The 12487-nt window shown below is 36.7% G+C and overlaps 1 pseudogene; it reads right to left on the bottom strand.

Moving 5' to 3' along the window:
• Positions 1–6067: 6067 nt before the first annotated feature.
• On the bottom strand, positions 6068–7621 carry LOC124976321 (proteasome subunit alpha type-1-like; annotated as a pseudogene).
• Between the last annotated feature and the right edge of the window lie 4866 nt (positions 7622–12487).

The raw sequence follows: 12487 nt of genomic DNA, 5'->3' as shown, positions 1-12487 counted from the left end.
GTTAGCAAAAGAAAAGTGAGAAAGAGAATCAAGGGAACCATGTAAGTGATGCAAAAAAAATATAGAAAGTAAAAAATTTTAAAAATTAAAAATAAAAATAAAAGAATTCAAAACAGAACTGAAATATATTAATCAAACATCTTAGTTCTCAAAACACTGATCCATAAAAAATGATAGTTTCAAAAATGCTAGACGTGAGAAAAAATATGAATATGTATAAGTGTTCATGAACCATTCAGGTCACATTTAAGTTGAGATAAGAAAAAGGAAAAAAAAAAAGATGTTGATGAAAAGTTAAAGAATTGGTTTCTGCTGGAGTTCAAATGATTCTGTTTCCCTTCTCAGCAATGTTAGGAAGGGTGGTCTGGAGTGAGATGCCTGTTCCACCCTCAGGGTAGGGTTGCTGGAGAAATGGTAGGAAATCCCATAGGTGGAACTCCTAGAGGAAGGGTTTTGGCTCAGGTAGTTGTTAGGTTCTTTGTTGAATGAGATTGGTTTGAAGATTTAAAATCAGTGCACCTCCAGGGCCCAGCAGTTGCCAGTCCACACTGGAAGGCTAGACTCCAAGGATCTCCCCTGGGTTCCACTGGTGCAGTGAAGGAGCCAGTTCTTAGTCCCATCTGTCACTTATGGACCCCATGTTTCCTGGTCTCTTGGATTCAATCCTCCATATTCAATCTCTCCTGCCTCTGCCCTTTCAAATTCCTGGCCAGGTCCATCTCTCCATCAGTCTTACAAGCAGCTGGATTGAAGGGGGAGGGGAGAAGTTGGGTGGGTTTCCACAACCAATATTCCCCTGTGCAAACCCTTGTCCACGTTTGATTTTCTCTTGGTCACTCAGGAACACTCTATGTTGTGCAGTGTGGGTTTGCCAGGTCTTGGGCCAAACTTGGGTTTGCCAGGAATCAGCTCCCCCAGCTGCCAGTTCCATACTACGGTTGCATAATTGTCCTTAGTCTTTCCTATGCAGGCAGCTGGGAGAGATGCCGTTTCCTTCCTTCACAAGGACACTGTACAGCACGACTTTCAGTTAAGTCAGGCAGTGTCTTTGATCTCTGATCTCCATGTACCTAGACACACCTAAGGCCTCCTAAAAATGTGGGTTCCTTTGATCCCCTTATCCCTTATTCACTTTGCTTATGGAGGGACTGCTCTGGCCGATGCCTCTGGTGGTAGCAATGGTGCTGGGGATTTCTTTCTTATTTTATTATACTCAACTTCCTAAGTCCCTCATCTGCTTTTGAATGTACAGAATTAAAGTACCTCCCACCTTTCTCCCCATCACCTCGCTGAGAAGATACCTATTTACTTTCTTGGTTTCATGCCACAGAGCAGCCTGGAAAGTGACCTTCTCTATTTTACCATCTTGAAAAACTCCCTTTTCTTAGATTTCATGTAAATGGAATCATACAATAGGTATTCTTTTTTGGCCTGGCTTTTTTTACTCAATGTAATTATTTTAACATTCATTCATGTTTTTCCATGTATACACAGTTCATTTTTCATTGCTGAGTAGTATTCAACATAAATATGTCACAACTTGCTTATCCATTCATCTGCTGAAGGACATTAGGGCAGTGTATCAGTTGACTTTTCATTATTATAATGAAATATCTGAGGCCTGCTAATGTTATAAAGAAACAAACTTTATTTAGTTCAAGTTTTGGAGGCTCAAGAACATGGTACTGGCATCAGATCAGTTTGAATGAAGGCTTTCTTGGCAGAGTACTGAGGTGGCATGTGGCATCACATGGAAAGAGAGAGAGAGTGCACATGTCTATCTGTGCCTGGTCTCTGTTCCAGGCTTTAATCATGTGGACTCCATCCTAATGACATTCTCTAAATATCCCAACTCCAAACAGCATGGTCAGATTATTTCCATCCTCTTAATTCCATTAAATATATGAGTTTGGGAATTAAACTTCTGCATAAATTCAGGGGAATAAACCACATTCAAACCATAAATGATATTCAGTTTTTAACTATTATAAATAGAGTTGTCATGAATATTTGCATATGACATGTACTTTTTGGACATGTACTTTTCTCTTTAGCATGTACCTGGTAGTGAAGTGTTTCAGCCATATGATAGACGTATGCTTAACTTAAGAAACTACCACGCTGGGAGTGTAGTTCAGTGGTGAAGTACTTACCTTGCATTCACAAGGTCCTGTGTTCAATCCCCAGCCCAGGGGGATAATATTGCCAAACTATACTGAAAAGTGGCTATACCATTTTATATTCCCATCAGCAATGTATAAGATTGTTTTGGATCCCAATAAAATGGAGTCTGATTTTATTCTACTTTTTGGAATTTATGTAGGTTTTCTTTATGGCCTAACAAAAGGTTGATTTTTATAAATGTTGTATTGGTACTTGAAAAGAAAGTGTTTGCTAGACCAAGGAGATAGAATTCAATCTTATTGATTATGTTATTCAGAGCCTTCTTAAGCCTACTTATTTTTTGTCTATTGTAGTTGTCATGTGCTGAGAGAAATGAAATGCAGACTTACAGCTATTATGTTTTTGCCAATTTCTTATTAGTTCTGCAGTCTTGTCTTATGAATTTTATTTGTTGTAAAAAGATTCATGACTGCTGTAACTTCATTGTGGATTGTCTCCTTTAATATTGCAAAGCTTCTCTCTGGTTCAAATACTACATTTTAAATTTAATTTAACCTTACCCAATTTTAATGTTATTCTTTCTGCTGAATTTTTAAAACTTTTAGTTATGTAAAATTTCAAATATGTGCAAAAGCATGAACAAATGTACAATGCACACACATTGTATCTGTTATCCAGTTACCAACTGGATAATTACCAACTAAAGGTCAATCCTGTTTGTTCTGTGTATTTCCTGGATAGCTAGATTACTTTGAAGCAAATCCCTCTTATAATTTCATCTGTAAATATTTCAATATGTATCTTAAAAAATAAAGACATTTAAAAATAAGTACAGTACCACTATCATCCTTAAAATTGGCAATAATTCCCTAATAACATCCAAAATCATTCTTGGCATTTAAGTTAACCGGATTGTTCCCTAAGATTTTTATGATCTATTCATTCAAATCATGAGTCAAAAAAAGTCCATACATACCAATTGTCCTTTTAACTTATAGGTTTATGTTCCATTTCTTTCTTTTTTTTGCAATGTACTTGTTAAAGAGACAGATTATTTTTCTAGTTTTCCACAGTCTTGATTTTGAAGAGTTTATCCCCATAGTGTTCTTCAAAGAGTTTCCCAGTTCCTTGTATCTCCTGTAAACTGGTAGACCTAGAGAGGCATCATATTTGGGTTCAATATTTTGGCAACAATACTTCATGAGTGGTGTTATGTACATCTATCAATCAGTATAAAATGTCTACTTATCTAATTTTTAATGTCAATACCATCTCATTTTAATAGATCCATTAATTCAATATGAGTTATAAATGTCACACTATTATATCCTGTAATTTCTTCTTCATTTATAAACTGGACTACTTCAGTAATGGAAAAAAAAACCCCTCCTAATCAACTATCTGGTTACTTTAAGAGACATCTCACACAGGAAGGCATGGTTGATTTTTCCATTTATTTTAAACTCTCACAATAGGAGTTGATTCTCTAGTAACTGACCAAAGATAATTCATTTATTTCTCCCTTTCATTTTCCCCCTTTTGTAGTATTTTATAACATTTAAAATTTTGAGTGTTTAAGTCCATTGAAATTATCATTTTTTTAATTGTAAACAAATGGGATACATTTGTTTCTCTGTTTGTACATGGAGTAAAGGCATACCATTTGTGTAATCATAAATTTACATAGGGTAATGTTGTTTGATTCATTCTGTTATTTTTTCCCTTTCCCCCCCCCCCCCCCCCCCTTTTTTCCCTCTACAGTTTAAATTATCATTTTTGTTAATATTCAATTGTCCCATCTTTTGACCTTTGGGTACTCTTATACCATGATTTCTTTTGACTTGATCATCACAATAGTCTTTGGTATGATTTTTGCTTCCTGGTACAAGATGTTGAGATATACCTTTTAATTTCCAAAGCCAGGTCATAAAGTATAGAAGAGAGAGCATCTTCTTCAAATGTACAGTTTATTTATTTTTTATTTATTAAAAAAATGTATAGTTTATTTGAAAGTATCCAGTCAGAGAAGAAAAAAGAATAAAAATGAAAAGAAATGAAGAAAGCCTGCAGGATTTATTGGAACTCTATAATGTAACCATACTTATAAGAGTTCTAAGGGGAAGGGAAGGTGAAGGAGGAAGAGGAGAGAAAAATTTATTTAAAGAAATATATACTTCCCAGCTATCCCACTCCTTAGCCTATACCCAAAGGACTTAAATCAGCATACTATAGAGATATAGCCACATCAATGTTCATAGCTGCTCAATTCACAATAGCCAGATTGTGGAACCAACCTAGATGTCCTTCAGTTGATGAATGGATAAAGAAACTGTGATATATATATATATATATATATACACACCACACAATGGAATATTACTCTGCCATAAAGAATGATAAAATATGGCATTTGCAGGCAAATGGATGAACTGGAGAATATCATGCTAAGTGAGATAAGCCAATCTCAAAAAACCAAAGGAAGAATGATCTCGCTGATAAGCAGATGATGACACATAATGGGGGGTGGGAGGGTTAGTGTTAGGGTTAGGGTTAGGTTTAGGGTTAGGGTTAGGGAGGGTGGCAAGAATGGAGGAAGGAAGGACTGTATAGAGGGAAAAGAGGGGTGGGAAGGGTGGGCGGGAAGGGAAAAATTAACAGAATGAATCAAACAACATTACCCTATGTAAATTTATGATTACACAAATGGTATGCCTTTACTCCATGTACAAACAGAGAAACAACATGTATCCCATTTGTTTACAATAAAAAAAACTTAAAAAAAAGAAATAATAACTTGGGCTGGGGCTGTTGCTCAGTGGTAAAGCACTTGCCTAGCATGTGTGAGGCACTGGGTTCAATCTTTAGCACCACATAAAATAAATAAATAAATAAAGGCATGCTGTCTATCTCCAACTGCAAAAAAATAAAAAATAAAAAAAGGAAATAATAACTGAAACTCTCCAAATCTGGGGAGGAGAATACATACTGAAACTCTAGAAGTCCAAAGACCCCAAACAAGTGAATACAAAAGGTCTATACCTCTTTATACTTATTATATAAGCACATTATAATTAAACTGTGAAAGACAAGTCTCTTTAGATAATTTAAAAGAAGCAAAAGAAAAGTGTCTTTCACACTCAAGTGAAACCCATAAGACTACTAGTGAATTTATCAACAGAAACCGTATTCCAGGCCAGGAGAGAGTGGGATGGTGTGTTCAAAGTACTGGAAGAGAAGTATGCCAAATAAGAATACTATGTGATGCAAGCTATCTTTTAAAAATGAAGGAAAGATACATTTCCCAATAAAAATTTAAGGAGTTTATCATCAATTGTAGACTTTCTTATATAAGTACTTAAGGGAGGTTTTCAAATGGAACACAAAGCATGTTAAACAGCAACATGAAAGTGTAATCTCATTAGTAAAGATAAAATATATTTCATTATAAATAACACTGTAATGATGGTGCATGAATTACCGTCAATGCTAATCTAAAAGTTAAAAGACAAAAGTGTTAACAATAACAACTATAACCAAACAAATTTGGTAATAGATTTAGTTTACTTCTTAAAAGAAGTAAACTCTAATTTCAGAAAGACAAATCATGTGTAGGCTGGAAAACATGTAGAACTTTATTTATTTATTTTTTACACCAGAAGGTGAAACAAATTTTATTTCACAACTGTCTTTAAAACAAAACACTAGTAAACCTATACTTTCTAGAAAATTATAAGGACCCTCTCCAAAGAAAAATGTACCCCATTATATGGTTTGGGGAATTTACTGGAAAAAAACACATTTGGACTGATTCCTAAAATCAGTGCTTGTACTGATACCAGTCCACCATGCATCTTTGGTTCAAAGTACAGATTGCTGTCATCAATATGTGTTTCTCTTTGCGTTCTCAAATATTCACTAATATACATATAGATACATTTATCACTTAATGTTCCATTGGTCCATCAGCTTTTTCTGCAGGTTCATCAGCAGGTTGTGCAGGCTGTGCCTTTCTCCGAGATCTTTCTTCAAGACCTTCCAGGAATGGAGACACATCATCTTCATCATAGATTGTAAACTCCAAGTCTTTACCAATAATTCCAATGGAAATATTCTGTGTAGTTATGTCCTGCTGTGCAGGAAGTATCTCTCTTAAGTCACGAAGACCATGTTTTTTAACTAGTTCATTTAAGTTGCACTCCATAAACTCAGGCATATGTTTCTGAGTAAGTATGAGCTGGTTGAGAATGGGCCTCCAATGGACATAGCTCTGCAGTTAAAAATAAATAGCAGATGGACAGGTCTGGAAATGTGAGGGCCCATATCATAACCAGCAATAGCCCAACACCATGGGGTCTTCTGCCATACCACTGTGTTGGTATCTGGGTCTTGCTTCCAATTAGAGATACAAGACAAGACACGGAAGTGTTCTGTCAAATACAAATCTGGAATCCAAACACTCCTGGCACATAAAATTATATAACAGTCTAGCATCAGAAGTAACCTGGCAATTGAGATACCAGTATGGTTGTCAACATGGAGAATTTTTTTCGGGTGAACTGCAAGCTCTGTGCCCTCTTCAGGGCAACCAACACTGCATGGGTTTTTTTGATTTCAGACCAACTATGGCTGAGCCCTATTTAACAACTTCCACTGCATATTCAATTTGATGAATTCTGCCCCAAGGACTCCAAACAGTGACAACATTGTCATGCTGGTTGCAAAACACAATTTTGGTGTGGACCTGGCTGTAAGCTCTGGCAAAGCTTGTGAATCAAGGAATGCTCTGAAACCACTGCTCAGTGACCAACAGAGCTCATGTAGAACTTTTGTATGCAACTGAACTTACATGATCAAATTAAAATATATAGTAGCAACTGCCAGAAGATTCATACAAGCCTCTTGTTACCACAAAAGAAAAAGTCTGTAGTAGGTACACAAAAGAGAAAGGATAAATGAATCAAATAAAACCATTATAAAAAAATCATCCAATAATGAAGGAAAACAGCAAGAGATGAAGGGAGGACAAAATAAATGAAAATGGATAATGATGAACAAAATGGCAATAGTAGGTGCTCACATATTCTGTCAGTCAGCTTTTCATTGCTGTGACCAAAACACCCAATAAGAACAACATAGGGGAGGAAAAAATTAATTTTGGCTTGTGATTTCAAAGGGTCAACTCATTCTACTATACTGGGTCCAGGTAAGGTGGAACATCATGGGGAAAGAGCACAGCAGAGGAAGACTACTCAGCTCATGGAGGCCAGGAAGCAAAGAGGAGGATGGGAAGTGGCTGCAGGGAAAATGTACCCTTCCAAGGCACTCCCCCACCTCCTCTAGCCACCTTCTCTAGCCATGCACCACCTGCCTATAGATACTACCCAGTTAGTCTATTTGAAGTAGGATGGACTGATTAGGTTACAGCTCTTTGTAGTTTAATCTTTTTACCTCTTGCATAGACACAGGAGCTTTCAGGGACAGCTCTTCTCCAAACCATAATGCCTATCAACAATCACTTTAAATGTAAATTAATTAAATTCTCCAATTAATGAGAATAAAGTGGCTGAATGGATAAAAGAAATGAGATCTAGTGCTACACTGTCATCTTACTTTAGATATAAGGACACACACAGACTGAGGTAAGGGATGGAAAAAGATATTCCATACAAATGAAAACCAAAAGAAAACAGGTTTTTCTATACTATATAAAAGAATGAACTTAAGAAATCTATAGAGACAAAGAAGGTCATTATATAGGGATAAAATGGTCAATTCAACAGAAGGAAATAGCAATTATAAATGTATATACACCCAACATCAGAACACTTACATATATAAAACAAATATTGGCAGATCTGAAGGGGAAATTGACAACAATAAAATAGTAGTAGTGGACTTAAATCCCCACTTCAATAATGATTAGAACATCCAGGCAGAAAGTCAATAAGAAACAGCTGCCTTGAACAACACTAGGACAATGGATCTAAGAGATTTTATGGAACATTTCACCCAATAGCATCAGAGTACACATTCCTCTCAAGTGCACATGGAATGTTCCAGAACAGATCATGTTTTAGGCTGTAAAACAAGTCAACAATTTAGAAGACTGAAATTTTTATCAAGTATCTGCTTAGACCATAGTGCAATGAAACTAGAAATAACAAAAAAAGGAAAACACAAAAATGTGCAAACTAAACACACTCTTAACAAAAAGGAGGAAATACAAAAGAATAAAAAAGAAATAAAGAAGAATTTTAGACAAATGAAAATAAAACTTATTAACTTAACCAAAACTTACATGTTGCAGCAAAAGCAGCACTATAAGGGAAGTTAATGACATTAAATGCCTATGGTTAAAAAGAAGAAAGATTATAATTAAACAAACTAACTTTACAACTCAAGGAACTAGAAAAAGAACAAACTAAACCCAATGCTAGCAGGAGAAAGGAAATAATAAAGATTAGAGCAGAAATAAATGAAATAGAGAATAGAAAAACAATATTAAAAAAATCAGTGAACCAGAGGTGGAATTAGAGAACAATATGATAAGTGAGATAAGTCAAGTAGAGAAAGACAAATACTGCATGGTTTTACTTACCTGTGGAATCTAAAAACAACTGAACTCATAAAAGCAGAAGGTAAAAGTGGTTATAGGGGTAAGGGGTGGGAGAGGAATGGGGAGATGATGTTCAAAGGATTCAAATATTAGCATGAAAATTTTTTTCTGAGATCTATTGCATAGTGTGGTAATATAGTTAAAGTGTACCATACATTTCAAAATTGCTAAGGGTAGATTTTGAATGTTCTCATTATAAAATGATAAGTATTTGAAGTTATGAATACGTTAGTTAGATTTAATTATTCCACAATGTATTAATAAATAATATAATTTTCTACCTCATATACACCTGCGTATACACACACAATTATAAGTAATCAATTTGAAAAAATATAGAGTTGACAATGGCTAACTTCCGGAGAATAAAAATGGGGTGGGGAGGCAGTAGGGGTCAGGGACTTTCAATGATCATAAAAGCTTCCTAGTGCTAGTTGACTTTAAGAATTATGTACATCTACTACTTCCATAAGATGAAAAATAGATGATTAAACAAATCCTTTTTTCTTTTAGCAAAAGAAAGGAAAAATGATGGAAGGATGTTGGCAGGATGATAGCATTACAATGGGATCTTTTTCTAGTTTTGGCCTTTCTGTGTTTCTGTCAAGTTTCCCCTGTCCCCACTTTCAACAAGTTGTATTACTTTGCATTCAGGAAAAAAAGTCACTATTTAGGAAAAGCTAACATCTTATTATTTTCTCAGGTACCTACTCTGGAGACTTGGATCCTTCTTTCTTTAACGAAAGTCATACTCCCCTATGTATTTTTTTTTTTTAAATATGTGCAACAGCTCCTTGCCCTTGTCCTTCAGGAAGCTACATGTTCCTGTCAGTGACCAGCAGAGTCCTCCCCTCACCTGAAAAAGCTCTAGAAGAGTCAAGTGGAGTTGCAGCTGTGGGCTATGGAAGTGGAGATGAGGAAGGATACCTGGCTGGGTTGAATGCCCTGGGGCCAACAGGCCAAGGAAGATCCTGATCCACAAACTCAAGAGAGCATCCATGACTTGGTCTTGTCACGAGAGAATAGATGTCTCAGGTGAAGGGTGTGAGGAGTTCCCAGAGGAGAGGGGGAACTCAACTCAGGACCAGAGGGTTTCTTGGCACACATGAAGGAAATAATCGCAGCATGAGCCAGACAAAGGCATAGACAGAGGTTTATTTAGGAAGGTCATTCAAGGGAGAATACAGACTGTTTGCCCTGACTTGGTTTGGGGGTCCAATATTTATAGAGGGCTGGTATCAGGGGCTGGACTGGAGGTTGAGGGTGGAGCTGCATAATTTCATGCCAGTTTTCCTGCACTTGTGTATTTCCCCCATTTTACAAGGGTGTGGGCCAAGGGCATGGACCAGGTTTACAACTGGGTTTTCTTTTTTTTTTTTTTATTGTAAAACAATGGGATACATGTTGTTTCTCTGTTTGTACATGGTGTAGGCGTAAAGGCATACCATTTGTGTAATCATAAATTGACATAGGGTAATGTTGTTTGATTCATTCTGTTATTTTTTTCCCTTCCCCCAACCCCTCCCACCCCTCTTTTCCCTCTATACAGTCCTTCCTTCCTCCATTCTTGCCCCCCTCCCTAACCCTAACTCTAACCCTAACACTAACCCCTCCCACCCCCCATTGTGTGTCATCATCCACTTATTAGCGATATCATTCTTCCTTTGGTTTTTTGAGATTGGCTTATCTCACTTAGCATGATATCTCCAGTTTCATCCATTTGCCTGCAAATGCCATAATTTTGTCATTCTTTAATGGCTGAGTAATATGCCATTGTATATATACCACAGTTTCTTTATCCATTCATCAATTGAAGGACATTTAGGTTGGTTCCACAATCTGGCTATTGTGAACTGAGCAGCTATGAACATTGATGTGGCTATATCTCTGTAGTATGCTGATTTTAAGTCCTTTGGGTATAGGCCAAGGAGTGGGATAGCTGGGTCAAATGGTGGTTCCATTCCAGTTTTCTAAGGAGTCTCCACACTGCTTTCCAGAGTGGCTGCACTAATTTGCAGCCCCGCCAGCAATGTATGAGTGTACCTTTCTCCCACATCCTCGCCAACACCTGTTGTTGCTTGTATTCTTGATAATCGCCATTCTAATTGGGTGAGAGTGGAATCTTAGGGTGGTTTTGATTTGCATTTCTCTATTACTAGAGATGTTGACCATTTTTCCATATGTTTGTTGATTGCTTGTATATCTTCTTCTGTGAAGTGTCTATTCATTTCCTTAGCCCATTTGTCAGTTGGATTATTTACATTCTTGCTGTAGAGTTTTTTGAGTTCTTTATAGATTCTGGAGATTAGTGCTCTATCTGAAGTATGATTGGCAAAGATTTTCTCCCACTCTGTAGGCTCTTTCTTCGCATTGCTGATAGTTTCCTTTGCTGAGAGAAAGCTTTTTAGTTTGAATCTATCCCAGTTATTGATTCTTGCTTTTATTTCTTGTGCTATGGGAGTCCTGTTGAGGAAATCTGGTCCTAAGCCGACATGTTGAAGCTCTGGACCTACTTTTTCTTCTATAAGATGAAGGTGTCTCTGGTCTGATTCTGAGGTCCTTAATCCATTTTGAGTTTAGTTTCGTGCATGGTGAGAGATATGGGTTAGTTTCATTCTGTTGCATATGGATTTCCAATTCTCCCAGCACCATTTGTTGAAGAGGCTATCTTTTTCTCCATTGCTATTTTTGGCCCCTTTGTCTAGTATGAAAAAATTGTATTTATTTGGGTTTGTGTCCACTGTCCTCTATTCTGTACCATTGATCCACCTTTCTATTTTGGTACCAATACCATGCTGTTTTTGTTACTATTGCTTGTAGTAGAGTTGAAGATCTGGTATTGTGATATCCCTGCTTCACTCTTTCTGCCAAGGATTGCTTTAGCTATTTGGGTTTTTTATTCTTCCAGATGAGTTTCATAATTGCTTGCTCTATTTCTGTAGGTACATCATGGGATTTTAATTGGAATTGCATTGAATCTGTATAGCACTTTTGTAGTATAGCCATTTGACAATATTAATTCTTCCTATCCAAGAACATGGGAGATCTTTCCATCTTCTAAGGTTTTCTTTAATTTCTTTCTTGTTCTGTAGTTCTCATTGTAGAGGTCTTTCACCTCTTTTGTGAGATTGATTCCCAAGTATTTTATTTTTTTCGATGCTATTGTGAATGGGATAGTTTTCCTAATTTCTCTTTCTGAAGATTCATCACTTATGTATAAAAATGCATTAGATTTATGTGCATTGATCTTATATCCCGCTACTTTACTGAATTCACTTATGAGATCTAAAGTTTTCTTGGAGGAATTCCCTGGTTCCTCTAAGTATATAATACATATCATCAGCAAAGAGGGATAGTTTGAGTTCTTCTTTTCCTATTCGTATCCCTTTAATTTCTTTGGTCTGTCCTATTGCTCTGGCTAGAGTTTCAAGGACGATATTGAAAGAAGTGGTGAAAGAGGCATCCCTGCCTTGTTCCAACAACTGGGTTTTGCAAGTCAGTGGTTTGAGTCTGCATTTCAGTGACTTGAGGTTGTTTCCCTTAATATTCTGTATTTCTCTCTTCTTATCCTAAATCCTTATCTCAGTCTCACTGGCCCAAATTGAGAAGAGGGGCAGTTGAAGATGAAGGTGGAAAGGACAGGGACTGGATCTGGAACTGGGAAAACAGTTGGCTGAAGCTCTCTCCTGTTGAGGCCAGAAGTCATATGGGATAGTGGGAGAACACTAGACCTGGGAACTGTTTGAA

This window comes from Sciurus carolinensis, chromosome 2 (assembly GCF_902686445.1).
Source record: "Sciurus carolinensis chromosome 2, mSciCar1.2, whole genome shotgun sequence".
Classification (NCBI taxonomy): Eukaryota; Metazoa; Chordata; class Mammalia; order Rodentia; family Sciuridae; genus Sciurus; species Sciurus carolinensis.
Note: the sequence above shows the minus strand (reverse complement) of the source record. Positions and strands in the feature narration are given on the sequence as shown.